At 42.9% G+C, this 25,376-nt stretch overlaps 1 long non-coding RNA gene across 1 annotated transcript; it reads right to left on the bottom strand.

The window, feature by feature from the left end:
• Positions 1–404: 404 nt before the first annotated feature.
• Positions 405–25,376, bottom strand: LOC143435994 (uncharacterized). Its single transcript, XR_013106277.1, has 4 exons — positions 25,241–25,376; positions 19,352–19,478; positions 9,070–9,166; positions 405–732 (listed from the first exon to the last, which is right to left on the bottom strand). It is a non-coding gene; the product is annotated as an uncharacterized LOC143435994 (long non-coding RNA).

Below are 25,376 nucleotides of genomic sequence, written 5' to 3' on the forward strand. Positions count from 1 at the left end.
GGAAAGGAAAAGTGAATATAAGAACCATATATGTGTAATATGAAATGTTAACCAGAATTATAATCTTCTTTAGACTCTGTAGTGGTTAGACTGAGTTAATCTCCCTAGCCCTTGAATGTATATTGATTGTTTTTTAGATTTATTCATTTTAGTTTATATATATGATTGTTTTGTCTGCATGTATATATGTGTTCCACATGTGTGTGTGTGTGTGTGTAGAGGTTAGGAGGGTGTTGAATCCCCTGGAACTGGAGTTACAGATGTTGTGAGCAGCCATGTGAGATCTCAGAGCTAGGAACTGAAATCAGGTCCCCTGTGAAAGGAAGTCCTCTACATTGCAAAGCCATCTCCCCAGGCCCTGGCTATGAATTTTTAAAGCAAATAATACAATTACTCAGATTTTTCATTAAGTATCTTTTCTTGTGGAAGAGTATTACATAGATTTTTGTTCTCCCATATTGCTCTGACTTGGAAAAATGAAGCAGCTGCGGGTAGGAAGGGCTTGCACTTGAAGTTGCCAGTTTGCTTCCTCTGCTGCATCACTTCTTTTGTACCTTCGTGCCATGGTCTTCCTATTAGCTAGGATTAGTGCTAATAAACTTATTTGGGGCAGCAGTGCTTTGTAGTCATCTTTAGTATTTCCTGTTTCTTCACATTTATGAAATATCCCAAGTTTAGAGAGACAATTATCACACGTTCTCAACATCATGTTTTCTCACTCATTTGTAGAAGCTAAAAAAAAAAAAAAAAAATTTCAGTCTCACAGAAGAGAGGAATTGGGGAGCACAGGTATTGGGTAGGAGTTGGGTAGAGAAACATAAGTTCTAGTGCTCTTTCACATAGTATGGTTGTTGTAGTCTAGAAAGATTTAGAATATATTTCAAAGTAAGTGGGAGACAGGAGTGCCAAGGCCTCCAGCACATAGAAAAGACAAATCTGTGGGCACAGTCTTCACTTCTGTAATCCCAGAACCTGGAAACTGAGGCAGGATGAGAATGAATTTAAGGCTAGTCTGAGCTACAAATTGAGATTATCTCAATAAAAAGCAGAACAAAATCTATAAATATTTGTGGAGATGGAAATACTAATTACCTAAATTTTACCATGATATATTTATCGATGCACCAAATAATCATACTGTATCAGTAAGTATGTATCAACATGGTATGTTAACTGAATTTTAAAAATGTGTATGATGTTTGGTGAGTTAATTCTAATTTTTTTTTAGAAGTTCATATTTTCTTAAGTAAAGTTCTTGGTCTCATGTTTTTACATTCACTAAATGTCCATGAGACATTTGTAGGTCAGGTAGCTAGACTGATGAGATACATATGAATAGGCCTCTGTTCCATCATGTACCCAAGATTCAGTCAGAGGGGACACGGTTAATGCAGTGAGAACAATTACATAAGAAAGAGAGGCAAAAAGGATCCAAATTCCAAAGGAGCGGAAGAGTCCATTTGTAGAAACCTCAGTCTTGTATGGAAAAAGTCAGGGTCTCCCTGGCCCTTAGCACCGGAGCTGACAATCATCACTGAAAGCTACAGATTTGAGAGCAATGCGTAGGAATCACCCAGGGCCATGGGACAAAAATGATCTCACTCACAATTGCCTTAAAGAGGGGTATGGTATGTTTGTTGGGGACTAGCTTGGTTCCAAATCCTCTGTCTCCTCCCTCTCAGGTTGACTAGACACTGCTGCACAGTGGGCTGGAAGGACGAAGTGGAGTTTGGAAAGGAGTGGAGTGCAGAGGGGAGAAGGCCTTCTCTGAGGATCTTAGCGCTACAGAGCTTTTAGAGGAAGGCCTTCTCTAATGATCTTCAGTGATACAGCTCTCTGACAGTCTTAGCTTGTGCACACACCTTTATTCGGGGTGAGTTTGTATGCATACATCTTACTTGGGGTGGAAAAGGGCTATTGGAGAGTGGGAAAGGATGGTGAATGAAGCCATTGGCTGGAGTTTAAAGTACTGTGAATGTCTCATTTGTAGGGAAAGGCGTTCCAGAAACTCCAGCTACTTGCTGGGTGAGTTCTTACAGGAAAGAGGAAGTTGAACTTGTAGGTCTGCTAAGGACTACTCCACCTTCCCCAGGTAGAAGGTGTGTGTGTGTGTGGGGGGGGAGGTGGTGGTAGATAAGGTCAGAGAAGGTGAAACCCTGCTGGTAAAGGAAGTCCCCCATTTTGGTCATGGTAGACTTAATTAGCAAGGTTTTCTTACAGAGGGGATCTATTTAAGGAGAAAATTTAACAAAAGAATTGTAAGACTCGTACATTGAAAACTAGAAAATATTGAGAGGAAATAGAAGAGGACCTATAAAAAAAACCCACCAGAGGCCATCCAGTGTTCAGGGGTTAGAAGATTTGTTACTGATAGGCTTATAATCATCTTCAAATTCATCTTTGAAGCCAAAACGATCTTCAACAGAACTCCAGCTGGCTATTTTCAAAAGAACCACAACGACCTTGTAAAACGATATCAGAAGTTGGAGGGCTCACATCTCCTAACTTCAAAACACCCTACACAGTCGCAGTCAAGCTGCAGAGTGTTAAAACAAGTCAGATATAGACGGACAGAATTGAGTTGGAAGTGCAGACAACTTTTCTTGCAAATGTTCATTGTAATGAGTCATTGGTCTGGCTCGACTTGGCCAGAAGTGGTTTACTGTGTGACATTCCACAGCTTCCACACTGAAATGAGTTTTGGTTTTGTTTGTTTTATTAGTTTTTTTTTTTAATTTAAAAATTTTAATATATTTATTTTTATTTTCTTTTGCAGGGGAGTTTGCAAGGGCAGAGGGAGGATATGAATGGATGAGGAGATAAATGGGATTGAGGTGCATGATGTTAAATTCACAAAGAATCAATAAAAATTTAAAAAAAAAAAAAAGAAATACAGAAGGAAGACTCATGTGTTTATGGTCAAATGACTTTTGACAACAACTCCCCTACTCTTCAGCAGAGATGTGGTCAGTCTTTTCAACAAATGCAGTCGGGAGAACCGGTTATTTAACCAGAGAGCAAAGGTGTCCCTACCTTACACCATAGACAGAATTTAGCTAAAATGGAGCTAACTCAAAGAGCAGAGACTATACGGCTCTTGGGAGAAAACTATAAATTTGTGTGAACATGGATTAAACAATGACATATTAGATAAAAAACTGAAACTAACAACCAAAGAGAAAATAACCAGGACTCCATCTGGCTCACAACACCTTTGTGATGTTGTAGAAAAGTGGAAACGCTGGAAGCTGGAGATGCATGAAGCTCAGGGTTTCATCCCCAGCTCTGCATAAACCCAGGAAGGGTGGTGGCTGTGTACACTTCTAATCCTAGCACTCAGGAGGTGGAGGCAAAAAGAACAGAAGTTCAAATTCACTCTGGCCTACATAGAAGTTGGAGGGCAGTCTGAGCTACAGGAGTCCCTGTCTCAGAAACAACAAACAAAAAACCCAACCCTCAGACTGGGAGAAACTATTTGCATATCATACATTTGATAAAGATCTGGAACCTAGAATAAAGGAAGAACTTCTGTACCTCAACCACACCCGTTCATCCACTTAATGACTACAAACTTGGGTTTGTATACAGATTGCCACAAGCTCTGGAAGGTTGCTCCACCTTGCTCTCATGGTTTGAATATGCTTGGCCTAGGGAGTGGCACTATTTAGAATTGTGGCCTTGTTGGAATAGGTGTGTCACTGTGGGCTTGGGCTTTAAGACCCTCTTCTTAGTTGCCTGGAAGTCATTCTTCCACTAATAGCCTTAAGATGAAGATGTAGAACTCTCAGCTCTGCCTGTCCCATGTCTGTCTGGATGCTGCCATGCTCCTGCCTTGATGATAATGGACTCAACCTCTGAACCTGTAAGCTAGCCCCAGTTAAATATTGTCCTTATAAGAGTTGCCTTGGTCATGGTGTCTGTTCACAGCAGTAAAACCCTAAGACATTTGCTAATCAATTACCAAGGAAAAACAAATTGAGTTTAGTAGCTCAGCTCTTTCGGCTGTGCTAAATACACTCAAACCTTTGCTCTACCCCACTTCCAGTGTCTCAGTCTGCCAGCTGTGAATGCTGTCCCTCAACTTTCAGCAGTACATATAAAACCAAAAGGTAAGACACTGTTGTAGCCAACACAGTGAATCAGCTCTGGCTTCTATAAGTTAGGTATCACAAGTCTTAATTGCATCCTTGGTCTTTTGGCTAAGATCAACTGGACAAGTTATTATTCTACAACAGCTAGTAACACCTTCAAATGATGGTGACCTGGTAGTTACCTAGCAAACATTTTGTAAGTGCCAGCTCAGCTCCTCTAAGTGATGGTTCTGTGAGAACCATGGGTCGGGTGAGAACAGACATGGAGGCAGACAGAGATGTCACAGCATGGGTGGTGTTACCAGAAGAGAGAAAAGGGTTCAGCTGGGTCTCCCAAGTCCACACAACTTTCCGTCTGATTTACTGGGTTGAGAAAGTGCTAGCTGATCCTGTGCTTAAGCTTTGTGCCTCCATCAGACTTGTTGGTTTCAATTCTTTTACATCTGTGGCCTTCCCAGGTATGACAGTAGTCTTTATTGTCACCCTGACTGGATTTAGAATCACCTGGGAGCTGCATCTAGAGAGGCATGTCTGGGAGTGTGATTTTGAGTGAGCATGGCACTATCTCATGGGCTATGATCCTAGGCTGAATAAAAAGAGAGAAACCAGGCAAGTGCTAAATACTCTGTTCTCTCTTCTTTCTGGTCCACTGAGAAGTAAGCGAGCAGCTTCACGCTTCAGTCACCACAGCCTTTACCTGCGCTCACCACTATGCCTTCCTACCATGGTGAATATTTCTTCATACTGAGAACCAAAATAAATCCTTCCTTAATTAAGTTGCCCTTTGTCAGGGCTTTGGTCACAGAGAACCAATATACTACTTGTAGACCTGTCATGCACACCACTGGACCACAATATGCTTCTTATTTTCTTGAACTTTCTCACCTCCCTTCTTTTTATCTCATCCTCATAGCATCCTGCGTGGTAACTAGATTGATGGGCACCATTTGCCACTCGTCACAGCCCCTAAGCCTGTCAAGAACTGACCAACTTCATCGCGGTGGCTCTGTTCTTTCTGCCCAATTATCTGTCTGCTTTATTTCCTTCTTGTTCCTTGCTCCATTTCTGTCAATAGTTAAGCTTAAAATTTGGAGTTTGGGGCCAGATTTCATCATAGAGGAGTCAGTGGAGCACGGAGATCTGCCTGGTGCTCTGGGTTCCCCCCCCATCCTTCTTAGTATACATGAGATGCTCAAATGATGATGTTTAATTCTAATGACAAAGAATATAACAAGGACAGGAAATGGCCTGGCATTAATCTCCACTCCATCTTGTGGCGGTGACTGCAATGAAAATGAGAAATAGTTTAAGCTTAACCCACTCTCATTACAATCATAATTACATTTTGTGGTCATTCTTAGTTCCAGCAGAACCCAACTGCTCACCATGTCAATTTGAGAGATACAGACAGCCTTTAATTTTTTTTCTCTCTAGCATTCATTTGCCCAGCCATCTGCTGAGGACTGATTCTTAGGAAGCCTACAATTAGATGTAAAGAACTTATCTGTTTTATGTTTAAATGGTTTGGCGTGGCCCTGCTAAACATCTGGATAAATATAATTTATGACCATGTGCAGCAGAACTCATTGAATTGGGTAGCTGATTAATTTTTCTAATACATTTAATAGAAGACTCAAAATCAGGTCCCGATGACATGGCTAAGAGCACCAAGGACTAAGAAGCATTAGAATAGCAAGAGGGACGAATCAGGAGACCAAACCTTCTGAAGGGTGGTTCTTCCAATACATCAGCCATCACCGGCTCACTAAGAGGCTAGTCACTGTGCAGATGGGACCTTTTAGAACAACTGTACAATGTGTGTTTCTGCAGAATCATGGGGTTCTTTTTATGGCTGGTACATTTACCAGTAATTACCTTCACTGATTATTTATTTATTCTTTTTGCATATATTAACTCAGCACCTCTGATAGGCTAGCTGTTGTCTAGGAGCTAGGAATGCAAAGACAAGGGAAGGCAAGCCCTTGTTTTGAGAGGTAAGTCAGCCAGAGTATGACACATCAACAGAAAGCTAAAAAGAGTGTGGAGACGATGTCTTCCCAATCTCAGGAGAGTTGCAGGGCTCAATTTGTGCCATGCTGACATCCTAGTATTCTGATATACTGGATTGGTCTTGGGTTATGAATAGTGGATAAATCACTTAGTTTCTTTTGACCTTGACTCTCCATCTTTAATTGCATTTTTTTGGGCTGTTGAGATGGAAGTAGACAGTATGTAATAGAAATACTGGTGTCACCCAGTGCCAGCTGGGTAGACTGGTAGGGTACTTAATGCTTTCCTGAGAGCAGCAGCTGGATGTATATTCCAAGATGAGGTCGGGCCATCAAAGGGAGGGACATCTAGGCCTGAAAGCAGAGACCCTGGAGTGTCCTTGGTGCTTGTGTGCCTAAGTGAGAAGATTGGACTTGGCCCCAATGCTATGAGGGTCTCTAGGCAGCAGAAAGGAGACAAGCATATTTTTATTTTAGAAATGTCACAGTGGCTCTAAAGGGGAAACCAAGTCCCTACAAATGCCACAATGATAGTGGATTAAACCTTTAAAACCATAAGTCAGCACTAATTAAAAATGTCTTTTTTTAAGAGTTGCCATGGTTATGATGTCTCTTCCCTAACTAAGACAAATGGGAAGATCCACCTTTAATCGGTGCCATACCTACGGGTGGCAGCCTATATAAAGGACACAAAAGAAGAAAGCTTTCTCTTTTGCCTGCTCATCCTCACTGGCAAGTCTGTTCCTTCACTGGCATTAGAGCCTACTTCTTCAGGAGTCTGGCATATACTGAAGACCAGCTGTGACATACAGTCTTGTGGACTGAACACCTACTGGATTCTTGGATATTCTGTTGGTAGGTAGTCATTGTTGGACTAGCTGGGCCACAGCCTGTAGGTCACTTTAATACAACTCTGTATATATAGATTCATTTTATCAGTTCTGTTCCTGTAGAGAACCCTGAATAATAGATTTTTTTTTTTTTTTGGTTTTTCAAGACAGGGTTTCTCTGTGTAGCCCTGGCTTTCCTGGAACTCACTCTGTAGACCAGGCTGGCCTGGAACTCAGAAATCCTCCTGCCTCTGCCTCCCAAGTGCTGGGATTAAAGGCGTGCGCCACCACCGCCTGGCTTGAATAATAGATTTTTAAAAAGGAAGGTCCAAGTACCTTGTCTAGACACTTCAGATGGGCTTTTCTGTCTTCAACTGGTGTTTTAATATATAAGAAGGAGTCTCATGACATTGCTAAGAATAAAGTCACAAATATTGTTGGCAGCTGGCATAGGAAATGGAGACAGTAGATGCCTACTGAACAGGAAACCATTCTGATGTATTTGGAAGTACAAGTTCACATCTGCCTCTAAAGCTGGCCAGGAAATGAGACCAGTACTAACCAATGACTGTTGGTCCTTGAAGGATTCATGGTCAGCTACACTAGGACCCTGAAGCTTTTCTTGTCCAGCTGTTAGCCTCATCTCTGTGCATCATCCCCCTCCCCCCACACCCCCTGCTAGCTTCAAGCTGCAGCCTCGGGTTTGGCAGCTCTTAATAGGTTGTGAAATTAGAGCTGACCTTTGCAATTGTGGCTGTAAAAAATTATTAAATTTAAAAACTGTTAGATCTCAAATGAGCTGAAATCTTTTGTATGAAAACTCCGCCTATCATTGCTTTTGTCCATAAAATATATTTGACCTCAACCATATAATTAAAGCTAGCGAATCCACCAGCCCTGTGAGGTTTATTATGTGCAAGGCCTTGCGGTTATTCTCATCTGAAAGGGACAGCTCAGCTTCCATTGCAGGCATTTTCTTGAGTTGCTGGGCAAAAGCTGTAGAGAAGATGTCGTCGAGTCTTGTCTGGAATGCTCCCACTTTACCCCACAGCCCTCCCCTACCACAATCCAGGTTGAACAGAAAATGCTTCACAATTAGAGAAAAATGTCCAACAAAGGCTAGTTCGCTAGGCTGACCACACATTCTGGGGGAAAGATGGTATAACTAGGAGGGATATACATGGCCCAGGCAGATCAGTGTCAAACTCCCAAGCCAAAGACCTAGCCTCAGGTACTCAGATGCAGTTTCCAAGCTCAGGGAGCTAAGCAAGTTTGGTGGCTCAGGAAGTGATGGCTTTGACACAGTTCTTGAATGAAAGCCTAAGAGTATGGGCTTGGGAGTCTGCTACTGACTTAGGGTTTTAATCTCTACTTCTTATTTGATGTGTGAGTCTGTCAAGTCATTAAACCACTCAAAGCTCTAGTTTTCTTTTCTTTTCTTTTTTTTTCTTTTCTCTTCTTTTCTTTTCTTTTTTTCTCTTTCCCTAAACAGGGTTTCTCTGTGTAGTCCTGGCCGTCCTGGAACTCACTTTGTAGACCAGGCTGGCCTCACACTCAGAGATTTGCCTGTCTCTAATTCCCAAATGCTAGGATTAAAGGTGTGTACCACCACTGCCTCCTGGCTTCCAGTTTTCTTATTTATAAAACAAACATAGAACAAAAGGAAAAGACAGAACTCTTCAGAGCAGCAGTGGTTTAGATGAGATGCTAATGCCTCAGACACTGATCACAGAGCCTGGTGCATAGAAGTCAGCTGTGTGATGGTTAATCTCAACTGTCACTTTGATGAGATTTAGACTCATATGGGTGATGGGCCTCTAGGCCCAAGCCTGGGGTGGATTATCTTGATGAACTTAATTGAGGTAGAAGAGCTCCCTTTCCATTGTGGGCAGCACCATTCCCTGGGCTAGAATCTTGAGTGATATACAAAGAAAAAAAGTGAGCATCTCCAAACTTCTTGACTGTGGAGGCAATGTGATCAGCTGCCTGAAGCTCCATCTGTCACTGTGACTTCCTATCATGATGGATTGTATATCCTTGAACTTTGAGCCAGAGTAAACTCTTTCTCCCTGAAGTTGCTTTTGTTAGAGCAACTTTTATCACAGCAACAGAGAAAGTAGCCAAGACAAACTACCATACCTCTTTCATGTTCTTCTTCCTCTTGCTTTGCCCTCCTGGACAACAAACTGTGGACATAGCCAAATATGTTCCATGTGGCTGGAAGGGAGTCCATGTTCTAGGAAATGTGAGGTCAGGTTATAAAGCTGCATATAAATCATTGACATATTGTAGTACTGGCAATGTAACAAAAATGAATGAAACCAAATAGAAGCTCAGGAGCAGACCTAGCTACCAATTGTACCGGAGGACCCAGCACCAACTGTACTGGAATGGAATGACCAATAAAAATGTGCTGGAAATGTTGATTAACTGCATTAGGGAAATGATATATGATCCCTACAGCATACCATCCACGAAGTCATTCACACATGGATTCAATGTAAAAGCTAAAACCAATATTTTAAAGAAGAAAATAGACACTACCTTGTAATACTGGTAGTTTTAAGCAAAATACAAGTTGGCAAGTTGCAGGAATCAAGACTTTTAGAAATTCTTAAAAACAAACAAACAAACAATGAAGCAAACAGATGTTTACAACATACATAACAAATATTAGTATACAGAATCTAGATGAATGGGAACAATCAATAGAAATGAAGCAGTGGGTATCAGTCAAGAGTCATGGGTTTTGGAAGAGTGAGCTGGGATAGACAGTTAGCCTAGACAGTTGCTCGATCTCATCTCTAACCAGGAAATGCAGATTAAAGACACAGTGGCATACCATTTTATGTTTGCTTGGTTGATCCAAGTAAACTCTAACTAAGGGTTGGAACAACGGTTGATTCTTGCACAGGATTTGGCTTTATTTCCCCACACCCACATAATGACTCCCAACCATCTGCAATTCCCATTCCATTGGGTCTGATACCCTCTCTGGCCTCAGGTACCAGATACACATGTAGAACACAGGCATACATGCAGGCAAAACACCCATATTAAAAAAAATAAATATCTGACTATACCTTGCACAGGGCAGGTATGTTAGGCAAGGTTTCTCTAGAGCAGTTTTTCTCAACCTTCCTAATGCTGTGGTTCTTTAATACAGTTCCTGCTGTTGTAGTGACCCTCAACCATAAAAATATATTGTTGTTACTTCATAACTATAATTTTGCGACTATTATGAATCATAATGTAAATATCTAATATGCAGGATATCTGGTATGCAACCCCCGAAGGGATTGTGACCCATAGGTTGATGGCCATTGCTCTAGAGGGACATAATCAATAGAATACATATACACTAGAAAGGGAGATTTACTAGACTAGCTTACAGGACAGGGTTAAATAATCCAACAATAGGCATCTGCATGCTGGAGAGGCTGAGAACCAGGTAGCAGCTCAGACTCTGAAGCTGGAAGCCTTGATAGCCCTAGTCTATCACCGAAGGCCCAGGAGATCTTTAGAGAGATGCCGGCATGGAGTTCATGTTGGAAGGCCGAAGAAGCCAGAGCCTGATGTTAGTGGAGGATGATCCATAGATGACACATTTGCTCAGGAAGAAGTAAAGGCAGGAGGCAGCACTGAATTTCCTCAGGACTCTTTATATCTGCACTGCCTGTCCACCACCCCACCCCCGACCCCTGGTTAATCGTCTCTGGAAATGTCTTCAACAGACATGCTAAAGGGGTGTCTCTAGGTCGATTCTACATTCCACCCACTTAACTCTGAAGACCAGCTGTTACAGTGAGAAGGAGAATCAAGCAAGTCTTATGTATGTTGCCTGTGAGAAAGAGCAATAGGAAGAGAATTAGCAATGTCTTGCAAAGCTACATACACAGAGCCGCCCACCTCTCTCCCTCCCCCCTTTTCACATGTCAGGAACTCCACTATAAGATGTCTACCTTCGAGAAGTTCTTGCTTATATGGGGTAGGAGAATTTGAGGAGGATGCTTACAACAGTTAAAACATTGGACCCACCCTAATGCTTATTGATAAGAGACTGGACAAATCTTAGATGGAATTTTGTACTCACAGGGAAAATAATGGTCTCTAGGCACCTAACAAATATCTTCATGGATCTTTGAAACCCAATGCTGAGTGGAAAAATACTATGCACGGAAGACCATAGGGAACAAAGTGGCAGTTCTGTAAAGCTCATGACACTGAACCATCGCTCACCAACACTGAAGACTATTGAGAAAATGGACTGAGCACACAGTTGGGGTCATGCTACATTTCAGAAGAAGCAGGCAGACAAGTTAGGGTTGAACAGGTAGGTAATAGGTAGCCACAGCAGTGTTGACATTACTGTTTCTTTTGATGAGAGATGGGTTCACCATGTGCTTAGTTAAAAATAATGACAAAATAAGATACCATAGCAGGGCTGGGAGGGGGCAGGTGGCAGTAACTGTCTCGATGGCTCTCAGAAGGTAGAGTTGTGGTAAGGGGGAGAGGGGAGTACAAATGATGCTACCAGGAAGCCAAGCTCATGTGGGTGAGGGAGAGAGAAGACTTGAAGATGCTAGGGGAGTGGAGCTTGTGAGATCCGCACCATCAGTTGGGGATGAGAAGGGCCATGTGTAGGAGTAGCTGCTCTGCATATGTGCACATGTGAATAGAAGAGCCAAGAGCATCTGTTGCAGAGATGCAGCTTTGCTGGTTGAGCTGTCTCTGGGCTTCCCCCCCCCCCCCCCCAATGCAATGTGGGATGCTGGTGTCAGGTGGTGGATGCTGTTACTCAGTCTTCATTGTGGGATGCAGATGCTGGGTAAGTGTGTGTTCGTGAGTTTCAGCCTCCAGGGTTAGAGCCCTGTGGGATAACTACTGGGACACGTCTTGATTTCTAAGATTTGATGTTCTGAAGCCCAGACAAAGATAATGCAAGTGGACTAATGTTTGAAAATGTTCCGAGGATTAGGTAGATAGCTCTGTTGCGAGCTAACTTCACCAGAGAACACGTGTAGACATTCTTAAAGCTGAACTGAGAGTCTAGATTGCTGGCCAGCAGCTGCATGGGGAACTTGCTCAAATCATGCAACCCAAAGCCTCACCATGGTTTTCCTTTAGGCACAAAGCCCACATCCTGGTTGACACACTTCAGTTTACGATCGGAAAGAGGCAAAACTTCAAAAGCAAAAAGGCAAGGTTAATCCATTTATTAGCTTTCCTGGATCCTGGAATTATGGATCAGGTTCTTGATGGATTAGGCCTTTATTCCCATTTTGGCAGGTGTTGGGGCCTATGTGCTGGGTTCTAAGTCAGAATGGTGTCTTCAACATAGTGCCAGTTGTGCTAATAATGTATAGGGGCCTGTCACACTCAGTTGGTAAAGTACTTGCATTTAAGGGTAGGGACCTGAGTTGAACACCTAGAAACCACGGGGTTTTGTTGTTGTTGTTTGGTTTTTTGTTTTGTTTTTGTTGGTTTTTTTTTTTTTTAAAAGCTGGAAGTGGTAGCAGGCTTTTGTAACCTCAGTACTGGGAGGCAGAGACAGGTGACTCCAGGAACTTGCTGGCCAGCTGGTCTAACTTAGCTGATGACCTTCAGGTCAGTGAAAGACCCTGTGTCAAAGACAACCAAGCCATAAAGCAAGGTGGACAGTGTCTGAGGAACAACACCAGAGGTTGTTGGGTTGTTGACCTCTGGCCTTTCACATACATACACATGTACCAACACACACACACACACACAAACAAACACACACATACACACACACCTACACATACCTACACATACCTACACACACCTACACACACATACACACACATACATACACACATACACACACATACACACACATACACACATACACATACACACATAGACACACACATACACACATACACACACATACACATAGACACACACACAAACACACATACACACACATACACACATACACACACATACACATACATACACATACACACACATTCACACACAGACACACAGATACACACACACACACACACACACACACACACACACACACATACACACACACCTCTTCACACATTTATGCACCAGAAAAGAAAATGCTCAGAGTTTAAGAGCATTGTCAGTTAAAAAAAATAATAATGTAAACAATCCATATGTGAAACTTGTTTATCCTGTGACATTAGGGCCAAGTCCCAATGGGGAAGTGTGGGTGACTTTGTTCTGTTCTTAACCTGATAGCCTCTTTCCCTGTCCTTGGTGTCATAGCCCCTACGGAATGTGGATTGCCCATTGTTTCAGTGGATCATGGAGTAAGACCCCTGAAATATGCCCTATGGCTGCGAGCAATGCCCTTTATGGATTCAGCATGGCTTTGCAGTGACCTGGAAATAACAGGTCAGTGGGAACCTCTAGGTGTCACTGGGCAGTTTTCCTGTTTGCTTTTCTAGAAAATCTTAGTTTGGACTCTATTCCCAGTCATTTAGCAAATTTCCCAGTTTGATCCATTGTTAAGTCAGACAAAAGGCTTTTTCTGACTAGTAGAAAGCCAAGGCCCCTTGCTTTTCTGCATCTGAGGCCGGCGGGAACCGCCTTAAAAATGACACTAGAGAGCTTAACAAGAGGCACTTAGGACCAGAAGTCTTATTTTGATAAAAATTAGGAACTGTTACATTTGTCTGATTTGTGTACATGAGAGTGTCCATGTGCGTGCACATGTGTGTAGGTGTACTTGCACGTGAGTGTGGAGCCCAGGAGTCAACAGTGTCTTCTTCAGTAGTCCCTGCCATCCTCCTGTTCCCACTCCACATTGTTGGGGTTATAGACAAGCGCTCCTGTGCCTGGCTCTTCATAAGGATCCAATCTCAGGTCCTCATGCCTGTACATTCTGCACTTTACTGGCTGAGCTATCTTCCCAGCCCAGAGAGTTTGTTCCCTTCTGTCATTTCCCAATCACTGTTCATATTTAAACTTGGTTTAAAAGTCTTGGATGAATTACAGGTGCGTCTGGACTGCCAAACCTAATTGGTTCATGGACAGTTCTCTTGTGTTCTGGGGAATAGTTCAATGCACGCAGCATTAGGATATGGAGAGCCTCACTCCTCCCCCATGAAAACTTACCTTTCCCCAGTACCAGTAGCTGGTGGGCATTCTATGCTTTTAAGAACTATAAGCTTGCATTTATTGTTATCATATTAAATAAAAGAGGTACTTTGGATCATTGAATTGAATTGACAGTTTGGTGTTTTGTTTTTTGTTTTTCTTTTGTGTGTGTGTGTGTGTGTGTGTGTGTGTGTGTGTGTGTGTGTGAAAGTGGCCTCAGGACCCCAGGAAACTGTCAGCTTGGGCAAAAGGAGAGAGAAGTCTAGCGGCTTCTAATTGTGTCTTTACAGCCAACTGGGCTACCAAAATGATTGTCTTTTTCTCTCCGAGCCTTACTGACCTGTGGCTAATGAGATTTGTGCTTCGATTAGTTGTAGAACATAAATTAGCTGATCAATGGCAACGGATTCACATTATTTCTCAAACATGAGTTCCGCAGCAGTGATCTGTAGGTAATATTCAAATCAATTTCAAATATTCGGGATGCTTGTGTGGTGTGGTGCATGCAGGCTTGGTGGCAGCCTCTTGGCTCAGGCTGGGCCTAGAGGACACACAGCTTTGCTTTGCTGTGCAAGCATCACAAATTGCTGGGCCTTTGTTCTGCAAGGTGAAAAAGGCTCTTAGGGCACAAAGCAAGACGAATCTGGAAAAGTGGACACCATGAGATAGCTTCCAGTCTGAATCAGAAATATGTGCATGTGTTGTCCCCACCCCAAACACCACAAAAACTACACAGCAAAAACAAAGCCCACAACAACAACAGCAACAACGGTAATGGCAACAACAACTGGGGAATCTTAATTTCAGGCTTTTCTGTTTTCAAGTTTTCCTTCTTGTATCTATGTGTGTGTGTGTGTGTGTGTGTGTGTGTGTGAGAGAGAGAGAGAGAGAGAGAGAGAGAGAGAGAGAGAGAGAGAGAGCACTCTGTGTTGAAGTCAGAGGACACCTTTTGAGAATTTGTTCTCTTTGCTATCAAACTCAAATCAGTAGGCGTGGCAGCAAGCACCTTTACCCCCCAGAGCCCCTCTCACCGGCCTCTAAGTTTACGATTTTAATGTGGAAACTTTGCAAAGAGAAAGGTCCTCTGTTGGTGCGTTCTTTTTTAAGCACCAAGAAGCCATTCTTGAAGCTCTGCTATAATTGTCTCATCTGCACAATTAACCAGCATCTTGGCATAAAATGTGTGGATTTGTAGAGTCTTCTAGGCATCTGTGGGCTTTCTGGTCCAAGTTCTGTTAGTACTGAAGCCACAGAAAATTAAATGTTCCCCAAAGAACTTCCAGATGTGCTGTGTTCTAATAGGCTCATTACACAGCAAATTAAAAAGCAGAGTAAATGGAACTGTAAAATTTAAATTACTCTAAAACCACATCTCTTTGCTTTGAGCATTCATTTGTGGGGTTTGCATTTTGCAATAAATGTGAATTAGGCAGCTACAATAACTGTTAATCATATATTTATAAAATAGTAATGAGGAAATGAATAGTAGAGTAAGACAGCTGCACATTTCTCTAATAGTGTGTCAACTGTGAACATAATAAGATGTGGAACTTGTTTGGTGCTGGGCCGACAATACAGCCGAATGTACGAGATCGCTTCAGCCTCTTAACTTTACATGAAATTATACATAAAATCCATAAAAGCCCATAATAATGCATTATGCCTCGGAATTGTATTCAATATTTTTCTTTGCTTTGATTTTCTGAAATGAGCTCTACTTTCATGGAAGTCATCTTCCAGGGGTCGGGAGGCTTTTGTTTCAGGCAAGCAAGCCTGCTAAGACTGCAATTGGATTTAAAGGAACCGGTGCCTGCTCGGGCAAGGAGTTAATAATGGTAGAGCTTCTCGCCATGTTCCCTGAGCTGTTTTAAGTGGATGGAGGCCCGCTTTGTCCTGAGCTGAGGACATGGTGTGCATACGCCTTCCTGACTACCCTCAGATGGGAGGATAGCGGAGAGAAGCCGTATGCTTGGCTACAAATTCTGGGTCTGATGGTGTGGCCAGTTGCAAACAGGCATCTTTGGTTGGAGGCGGAGGCCTGAGGGTCTGGGAAAGGTAAAGAACATTTGTAGGTCAGTGTTTGAAGAGGAGATAGAAGCTTTCTGTGCCACACCCACCTAACTGTAGACTTCCTTGAGGCTTGGCGATGGGAACTGATGGCATCATGGGCATGTGGCCTCCCATGGGTCCCAGGAGCTGGTCCCACAGGCATCATGCCAGGCGGAGGAGGACCCAGGAAACAGGGGGGAGGTGGGATCATGGCCACTGTAGGCAGAGGAGCTGAGAATGGAGCCTGAGGAATTTTTCCTTGTTGAAATGCAGCCGTTGTTTTGTCAGTCAGGCTCTGGGCCTGCTTTTCCTTCCATTCCTGGTAATAGTCTTTCACGTTCTCTTTGTGTTTCCGACCACTGCAGTATGTCTTCCTCACAGACAAGAATCGTGGGTAGGATAACGTATCACAGTAGTCACAATAAAACTTAGACATGATGCTCACAGGCCGTTGGCTACCAGGGTCTCTGACAAGGTTTTCTAAAAGGACTCTCTGAACTGAAATAAAGCCTCTACCTAGATTTCAACTTGTGTGTCAGTAGAGGCAGAACAAGAAGTATCGAGATAGAGAATTCATGTGGAGGGCTGATGCATCTAGCTTGCTGTGCTTCTGCCCTCCACAGCATTGCAGAGAAAACAGATGCTCTTCAGGGTAGCAGTCAGAGCTCCAAGGGGATTGGTCCAGCCTTAATTCCCTCTGCCCTCCTCATCAGACACCCCCAGGGTTCTGGTTGTGCCATGGTTTTGAATGTGGTTGCTGTGAGTGTGTGGTTTCCAGGGTCTGGCATGTTCTCTGCATGTAAGTTGAAGGATCCAGATAGCCTTAGACTTCTGCCTTCGGGAAGGTTCCAGAATGCCTGCCATCTTTCCTGATTCCCCAACACCCATTGGACTGCATGTGTATCTAAGTTCTAATGATCGAGAGTCTCTTGGGGTTCCGTACATTGCTGCCAGTCACCCCTCAGATGGGGGGCACCAGGTGTGTATCTGTATTTTGAAACTTGCTTCTTCTTGTTTTGGAAAATGATAGCACTCAGCAGATGTGTAAGTTTGGAGGAGATGATCTGGGAAAATCTGACTTCACTTTGGTTGATTTGTCTAACAAAGGCCATCTTTCCCAAGGATGACTTCTATCTCCTGGGATGAAAGGGACTGTCTGCAAAGACCAGGGAAAGAACAGTTCTTGTGAAAGTGTAACTCCAAGATCCCCAGTGTGGGCTGTTTTCAGATGGGACCTTGGGGGTCCACAGCCACCCTGCTCAGCATATTGGACCAATATAGAACCATAAATGAATGAGGTAGTCTAGGCAGAGGCCAGAACCCATTAGGTTCCCTGGGAAGAAGGGAGGGAGGGGCAAGGAAAGAGAGTGGAATGGTGAGAGGGAGAGAAATGAGAGGAGTGTAAGAGGAGGAAGAAGAATGAAAAGATAGAGGTATTATATGCACTTACATTATATACCCAGGACATTCCGTGATCCCCTAAACCAGCTTAGCCTCCTATATGTCTCAGTATGCATGTGTGATAATTCTGCATGGCTTGGTATTTGCTATGCAGTTCAGTGTAGCCTTAAACTTGCAGCAAGCTTCCTGTCACAGCCTCTCAAGGGCTGGGCCACTATTGAAATTTTTAAAGCAATTTCTTAAAATTACAAAAATACTCTATGGTCACTATAGAGAATATGAAACTAAAAACAAGCATAAAACATTAAATAAGCATTTTCCATAACCACAACCCACTCAGAGGTGACACTTGTTAGCATCTGATGCTTGCATCCACATCCGAGCTCCAAATGAAATCACACCATGTTCGGAATCTATTGCAATGCTTTGCTTATCATTAAGTGTTCTTCTACATCATGAGACACCATTAAACAAGTCCTCATAGAGTGCCCGACATAACAAAAGCCACAACTGTCTGACTATTCTCTTACTTGTTTAAAAATTCCACAGTGTAGACTTCTATTCTTTTTACATCCAGATATATTCTTATTTAATTATTTTATCCTTGCTGAACATTTATGAATATTTTTGAAAATTTAGATTGCTGTTGCCATTAAAGTCTTTAAAAATTTTGTCAATTTCCTATGCAGGGATATTAGGGAGATGGTGTGGGCACAATGATTTTTCACACATAATAGAGGGGTGTGGCTAGGTGCAGAGCCAGGCCTAGATGCACTAGTGACTGGTATGTACCGTGTTGGGATGCATGTCTGAGATGCATGTCTGATCACTCTTGCTGGGTGATAACTTTAATAACTAGATTATTTAATAACTATATTTAGATAACTAGAGCTGGATCCATACTATTTAATCCATTGACAAGGTCGGAGAGATGGCTCAGCAGTTAAAACCACTTACTCTTCTTGCAGAGGACCTAGGTTCAGTTCCCAGTAACCACGTGTTGGTTCAAAAACCCTTGTAACTCCAGTCCTAGGGGACCTAACACCCTCTCTTGATCTCCATGGGGACCAGGCACAAACATGCATAATAAATGCAGACAAAGTTTCACACACACAGAAGAAAATTCCATTGTCCACATTCATACAACTCGGTAGTTTGAACATAGCTGTAACATCTTAATGGTCTCTCAAAGGGGAGGTGTCTCCAAGGATATTCATTGCTCTCCCAACTTTGGGTTTGTTTGGAGGTTTCCTTCCTGTGACTCCCCTTCCTGGGTTCTTTATTTTGACACGTATGCCATCTCTGCCTTGTGCAACATGGGCAACTACCAATGACCATCGCTCAGCTAAGGCATGGGCAGACTGAAGACTGCCCCGGATTAGAGATTTGGCAGTCAATTCGATGAACCCACAAAGTAGCAGAACCCCCAAATCACACCATCACCAAGAACAAGCCCACTGTAACCAAACCAGACAGAAAATACTCAAAATGGTGCCAGGGGATTCATCTTGGGGGGTAGAATAGCCAGGTAAAACACAAATTGCCTCAGACGAACAACAGATATATAAATGGTTAAAAGTAGTTTTTAAATTCTGGGGGAGGGAGGAAAAAGAAAACCCCTGTGCACTATGTGGTTTATACCTCCTTCAGGGAAGATGCCTTGTAGCTTCTCTCGGGGGTTCCTTGCTGTTCTTTTGCAGTGACTGGAAAACCGACCTGTGAAGGCCTGATTTGATGCCTTAACCAGAGAACACAGTGCAGAGCCAGAGGAAAGGGAAGATGAAAGCGCTGAGAGTCCAGGTCACTTCCGTTTTTAAACTTAACTCTTGTTCTTTGTCACCCAGTACAGCAAATTCAAAGGCAGGGAACCCACCTGCCTCAGATCCTCGAATGTCCCCAGTCTTCCATGGTTGTTCTTCTTCCTGGATGTTTTGTGTATTTCATACTCCATTTGGAGTTAAGACCTTCGTGGGCTGCTCACCACAGGACACACAGGATTTCTTTAAAAACAAGCATACATACAAACAACAAACAGACAGATAAATCAAAACAGAGGCAGCAAGATGGTTGTCCTGCTTAGTTTTACGTCAGTCTGACACAAGCTGAAGTCATCTGAGAGGAGGGACTCTTGATTGAGAAAATGCTTTCATAAGGTTGGTTGGGATGTAGGAAGCCTGTAGGCCATTTTTTCAAATTAGTGATTGATGGGGGGAGGCCCAGCCCACTGTAGGTGGTGCAACCCTGTGTGAGCAGTCCTGGCTTCTATGAGAAAACAGGCTAAGCAAGCCCCGAGGAGCAAGCCAATAAGCAACGTTCCTCCATGGTCTCTGCATCAGCCCTTGCCTTTAGGTCTGGCCTGCCTGAGCTCCTTCAATGATGAGAGAGAAATAAATTCTTTCCTGCCCAGGTTACTTTTAGTCAGAGTATTTCATTAGAGCAATAGTAACCCTTAGATGGTGACTCATCATGTAAGGGTGCTCGTCATCAAGTGATTAAAAAAAAATCAGAATCTAATTTTCTTTTCTAGTCATTGTATAATCCTTGGGGATAAGAAAAGGAAGAAAATTCCCTAGAATTCCTTATTCATGGAAAAGCACTGACACTTTTTTTGTAGGTTTCTTTCCTGTCCTTGTTCTAGGAGTGCAGAAGTTTTGCAGGATCAGTGAGTGTTGAGGTACATTGGCTGACTAACTTGCCTAGAAAGTCCAACAAGGAAAGACAGCACAGTGAGAGTTACACAGAGCTCCCTCAATAGAAGTTACAGGGACTTGTCTGTCCACCTTCTCAAGAACCACTTGGCCTCTTTCAAACATGACTTTAATGGGCCTCTTTGATAGTTTCATGATGAAAGACTACAATTCCCAGCTTCCCTTGCAGACTATGGAAGTCATTTCCACCTGCTGTAAAAAGACCCTGCTTTCCTTTGTGGGCATTTTAACCATCTGCGCAGAAGGGTGACGTGATGCCCTACCACTGTGAATAAACATGGTCCTGCCTAAGGTCATTTCATCTAAATCTAATGTTTGCAGACCCCACTAAATGTGGAGGAGATATTAGGCTTCTAGAGAAAAGCATGGGGAAGTCTGTGCATGGCTCTCAGACAGACTATATTGTGATAATAGGCTGGCCAATGAAAAATTTTGGTTCACTTTGGATCCAGGACTGATATCCTCACTGCTGACTCATGTGTTCTCATAGGAACTATGGGTACTTGGTGCTTGGTTCCTCTTCCCTTTAGAAATTGTCATATGTATTGAGCATCCACTGTGCGCAGTGTCTTTACATCATGGGAAACATATTAGTTTAGAGAAATTGAGAGTGTTCATATTGCTTTAATGGGCAGCAGTAAGAAGGAGTGAAATGAATATTCTGGAAAGCCTCTTAGGGTAGGGGGGAATGCCTGAGTGACAAGAGCTAACAAGGCCTTCTGGTAAACCTCAGAGCCTTGGTTTTTGTTGAGTGGGCTTTTTCCTGCAGTTATTCAAATGAACTCACATTATACCTCTACTGGCCCTGTGAAATAGGAACCTTGTCACTCAGACTGCCTGACAAGGAAGCAAGCTTACACATTGAGCCATCTGACATTTAAGATCTTATGTTTACACGTTCCTGATCCCATGTAAAGGGATTAGGGCATCTTCTGGACCCATCTATGAGGATATTTCTCATCTCCTGTGTGTCTCCACAGCTACATTTATACCGCGTGATCTGCCCCAACCATGGATTGGATCCACAGTGAACATTAGATCTAAGCTGGGCCTTCATATTTCCTCTGAGAAAATGGAATTGGGATTCTCCATTGTTAGTCTGTGCTGTTCGTTTCAACTTCAGATGTCTAAGCACACTGCCATGCAAGGTCCGAAGCGGAGAAGGGAGAGTGATCCGTAGTCCCTGGTAGATAGCCACATCTCGGTTCCTGTATTGTGCTTTCCAGGTTGACAGTACTGGTCTCTTGTCTCTCCTTACAGAGCTGAAGTAGACTCTAACTTCTCACAAGAGCAGAAGCTCTAATATGAAGATCACATTAAACTGTGTCTGTATAGACAGGGTTTTATATGCCCTGAACTGAAGATAAATTATCATTTATAATTCTGTCAAAGCTAATTGCCATTAAGTCTTTGTGTCCATGACATCCGGGCTCAGGTGGAGCCTCTACACTGTGCTGACTTGGTTAAAAAAAAAAATTTATTCCCTGGGAAAGGCACTCTGCTCATGAAGCCATTTTCCATCCTGGGTGGTCCATGTCAGCACCAGCAGGCCCCCTACGTAATGTTTATTTCCCCAGTGACATACCTATCCTGGCTTGAGGTTCCTTGGTAAGACTCTGACTGCATTGAGGAGGGCAGGTTAGCTAAGACACTGGGTCCTTTAGGAAGGGCTGCCCATCCCCCACCATGACTACCCTTGAGCCTCTCCTGCATTCTGCGTTTTCTTTTTTCTCTTTTATTCTGACGCTACAGAAAGTGATTAACGGGAAGACTGGATTGGATAAGCTCATCCAAGCCCCATAAACGCCACTTCTGTACAAATGAACGTTTGCAATCAATCTAATTTTTCAAATAAAAATGATTAAATTGCTATTATTGTCGGATCATTTTTTATTAAGAAAACCTTTTAAAATGTTAATTATTAGGCCCCCCTGAAATGCTTTCATCTTTCACGACTTTGCTCTTGAGCGGAAAGCACCCTGCTTGTTCCCAACAGCCGAAGGGAAGATGCTGACTTCCTTTTACACCTGCAACTGTTCTCCCGAACGCTAATATTTATGTGAATTTAACTTTAATTTTTCCTCCTTTCATCTTCTGAATTAGCTGGATAATGCACAGATCACTCCTCCACTGCCTTTCTCCAGTTTGTTTGCCTTCACAATAGATTCATTAACTAGATTTGGGTGCTCAAGCCATGAGACCACATCCATTTCAAAGGGAGATTTAATGGCATTTCATATTTTTCTACATTAAGGAAGATTAAAGTATATTACAATACCCTTTACGGCCCTATTTTCTTCATTTTAGAAGTGGTCAGTTTTAAAATTTTCCCCCCTTCTCTTTCTTTCATCTACAGTGTTCAATAAATTGTCCAAGCCTTTCAGATGATAGTCTCAGCAAATTGAGTTCTATATTACAACTCGGACACATTGTTTAGGCCATCAGCAGTCAGATAAAGCACCCCTATTCACACAGGACATCAAAAGAACAAATATATGTTCCAAGTGGGCAGAAGAGGACGAGAGCTCAGATATCTCATTTTCTTAATTGTTAGTGATTATCCGGCTAGTTGCCGGATGATCATTTCATAGGCTCTGAGCCTGGACTTACTACTTGCCTGGTGTCATAGTTGTATGAAGCCTACACTCACATCTCTCTGCAAACCTACATGTATATTCATGACCACAATTACACCATTGACAAACCAGGCCGATGCATCATCTTTTAATAGCCCCAGGGGCTGCCGTGCTAATGTTTTAAAATACTGGGCAGGAACAAGAAACTTGAGATTCCTGACTTATACCTTTCCATGCCAGCCATACACCACCTCATGAAACAGTCAGGGGACTTGAAGGCATTCTCAAGCATGGGCAAGGGAAGTATTAAGATTTAAGCTTTTTTATTTTTATTTTTGGTGAAGCAGAGGAGGTCAGGACTGTTGGGGCACGTCTTGGGTGGAAGTGGTGTTTGGATGTGCTATCCATCAGCCCAACCCATCTCAGTGATCCACCCCCACCTCAGCAAATACACTCCAACCTTGCTTGACACAGTCTTAACAAAGTTTGGGGGTGTTGGGGAGGGGTGTGAAGAGAAGGGCAGAAGACAGATTTTACAACAGTACAATCGTAGGGTGCGGGTTTTAGGCAATAAGCAGGTAACCTAGTTTTCTCTAAAGAAAAAGGAAAATAATGGAAAAGTGTAACATTCATTCGGAGGCCTCAGAGGCATAAAAAACCCAATTCCAACTGTTATAGGTCCCTGCAGGAGTCTACAAAAGAACTAAGCTTTTTAAGTAAGAAAACTAGATTCTGGCCCACAGGGCCCTGTCATTGCTGCTTAATGGATGAAACTCTTTGGATATAAATATGCTGTTTGCGTCTCGGCTTCGGCTTTCATAAAATATAACCTTTTTATGATTTACGACCCACAGGAAAACCGGAGGATGGATTTTTACCTCTGAATTGGTTGGATGTCAACAAGAAAAATATAGATAACATATCGAGGTGGCGGGGTGTTAATGCCACACAAAATGATGAAATTATTTTTGTTTAGAAAAGTTAAGTTTGTTCCTCAAGTTGTTGGGGGATGGCAGCTGTGTGAGGCAGAGGATGAAGACCTAGGGAATGACTCTTGTTTCTCAGTCTTTGTGTGGCGGCTTACTAGTCTGGGCGTGTTGAGTTCAGTTCTCAATCAGGAATGCCGCCTTGAAAAGTTGGAAGTATGGGTTAAAAAAAAATGGCCATTCTGATCCTAAACTACGTAGGTGTTGCCAGCACTGGGTTTTGGTTCCAGCTTCCAGCAACAGCAGATGTAGAAGCAGCTATTATCCTGCAGGCAGGAGGTGGCAGAATGAGCCATTTTCTCTTACTTCCCCGAAGATGGTTAGAAAAAGAAAAGTGTGCAAGCAAGAGTCTCTCTCCCTCCAAGCAAGTGCAGGAAATCCCGGCGCTGGGGCAGAGGGTGAGTTTGAAGCTAGGTTTGGGCTACATAATGAGATGCTGTCTTCAAAAGAAAGTGTGGGGGAAATGGGGTACTGAGATGGGCTTAATTGATAGAGGATCTGAGGCCCTGGCTTTGATCCCTGGCACCACAAAAGAATGGGTGTGGTAGGGCATGACCTTAATCCCTGTGCTAGAAAGGGTGAATGGGGAAAATCTTAAGTACAAGATCCTCCTGGGTTACATAGAGTTCTGGGTCAGCCTGGGCTATATGAGACCTTGTCTCAAACAAACAAACAAACAAACAAACAAACAAACAAATGGGAGGAGGAGAAAAGCAAAACCTTGGGTCAGAAGTGGCACAATCTCTCTTCACTTAGCACTTGCTAAGAACAACCTAGTCTATGGCTGGACTAGACAACGGTGGTCTTTTGGAAATTCATGTCTGTCTCTATAGGCATTCCCTAGTCACAGTTTCTTTTGTTTATGTATCTTATGTCTTTATGTTTCATAGAATCATAAAAGAGAAGTTGATTCTTTTAGAGGCCAAACTGATCCTAGAGAAGTCAGCTAGGAAGTATGGGGTGGGTAAGTATGGGGTTGTCCTTTATCTCTTGGCAGCACTGACAGAATTTTACTCTGTTTGAGAGCTACACTCAACAAGTTCAAGGTTCATGACAGACAACCAGGCTTTCAGACTTTTCATAACCTGGGAAGAGCAGAACTGTAGGGCAGGGCTCTGGGGACCAACACTATGACCACATCACAGAGTAAGTGTTCACTGACAGGCATCGCTGGTGTCCTGCTTCTTCAGGTACCTGTGTAGCCTGTTTTAGGGGGAAAGACACATAGGCCCATGGTAGGGAGCCAGCATAGACTGTGCTTATGGAGAAGGCTTTAGTCAGAACTCACCTTGGAGTACTCCAAGGTCAGTGTCAGCACAGGGTTCCTTGTTTTCTTCGGAACTCCATCAACTAGGATACCTTGGATCCACATCTAACTAGGATTTGGATACCTTGTAATGGCTTAGCTCTGTCTATTTGTTTGTTGGTTTGCTTGCTTTTTTTTTTTTTTTTTTTTTTTTCAGAAGAATAGGGAGTAATTCCTGAGGTTTACCTCTGGTTAGAACTTCCCAGAATAGAGAGAGAAACCAGCTGCCATTGCTGTCTCTGGAAGGCCTCATTGATGACACAGGTCACAGGACTGGGAGGCTGAGGGATCTCTAACACCTCCATAGAACAATTTAGAAATT

This window comes from Arvicanthis niloticus, chromosome 1 (assembly GCF_011762505.2).
Source record: "Arvicanthis niloticus isolate mArvNil1 chromosome 1, mArvNil1.pat.X, whole genome shotgun sequence".
Lineage (NCBI taxonomy): Eukaryota > Metazoa > Chordata > Mammalia > Rodentia > Muridae > Arvicanthis > Arvicanthis niloticus.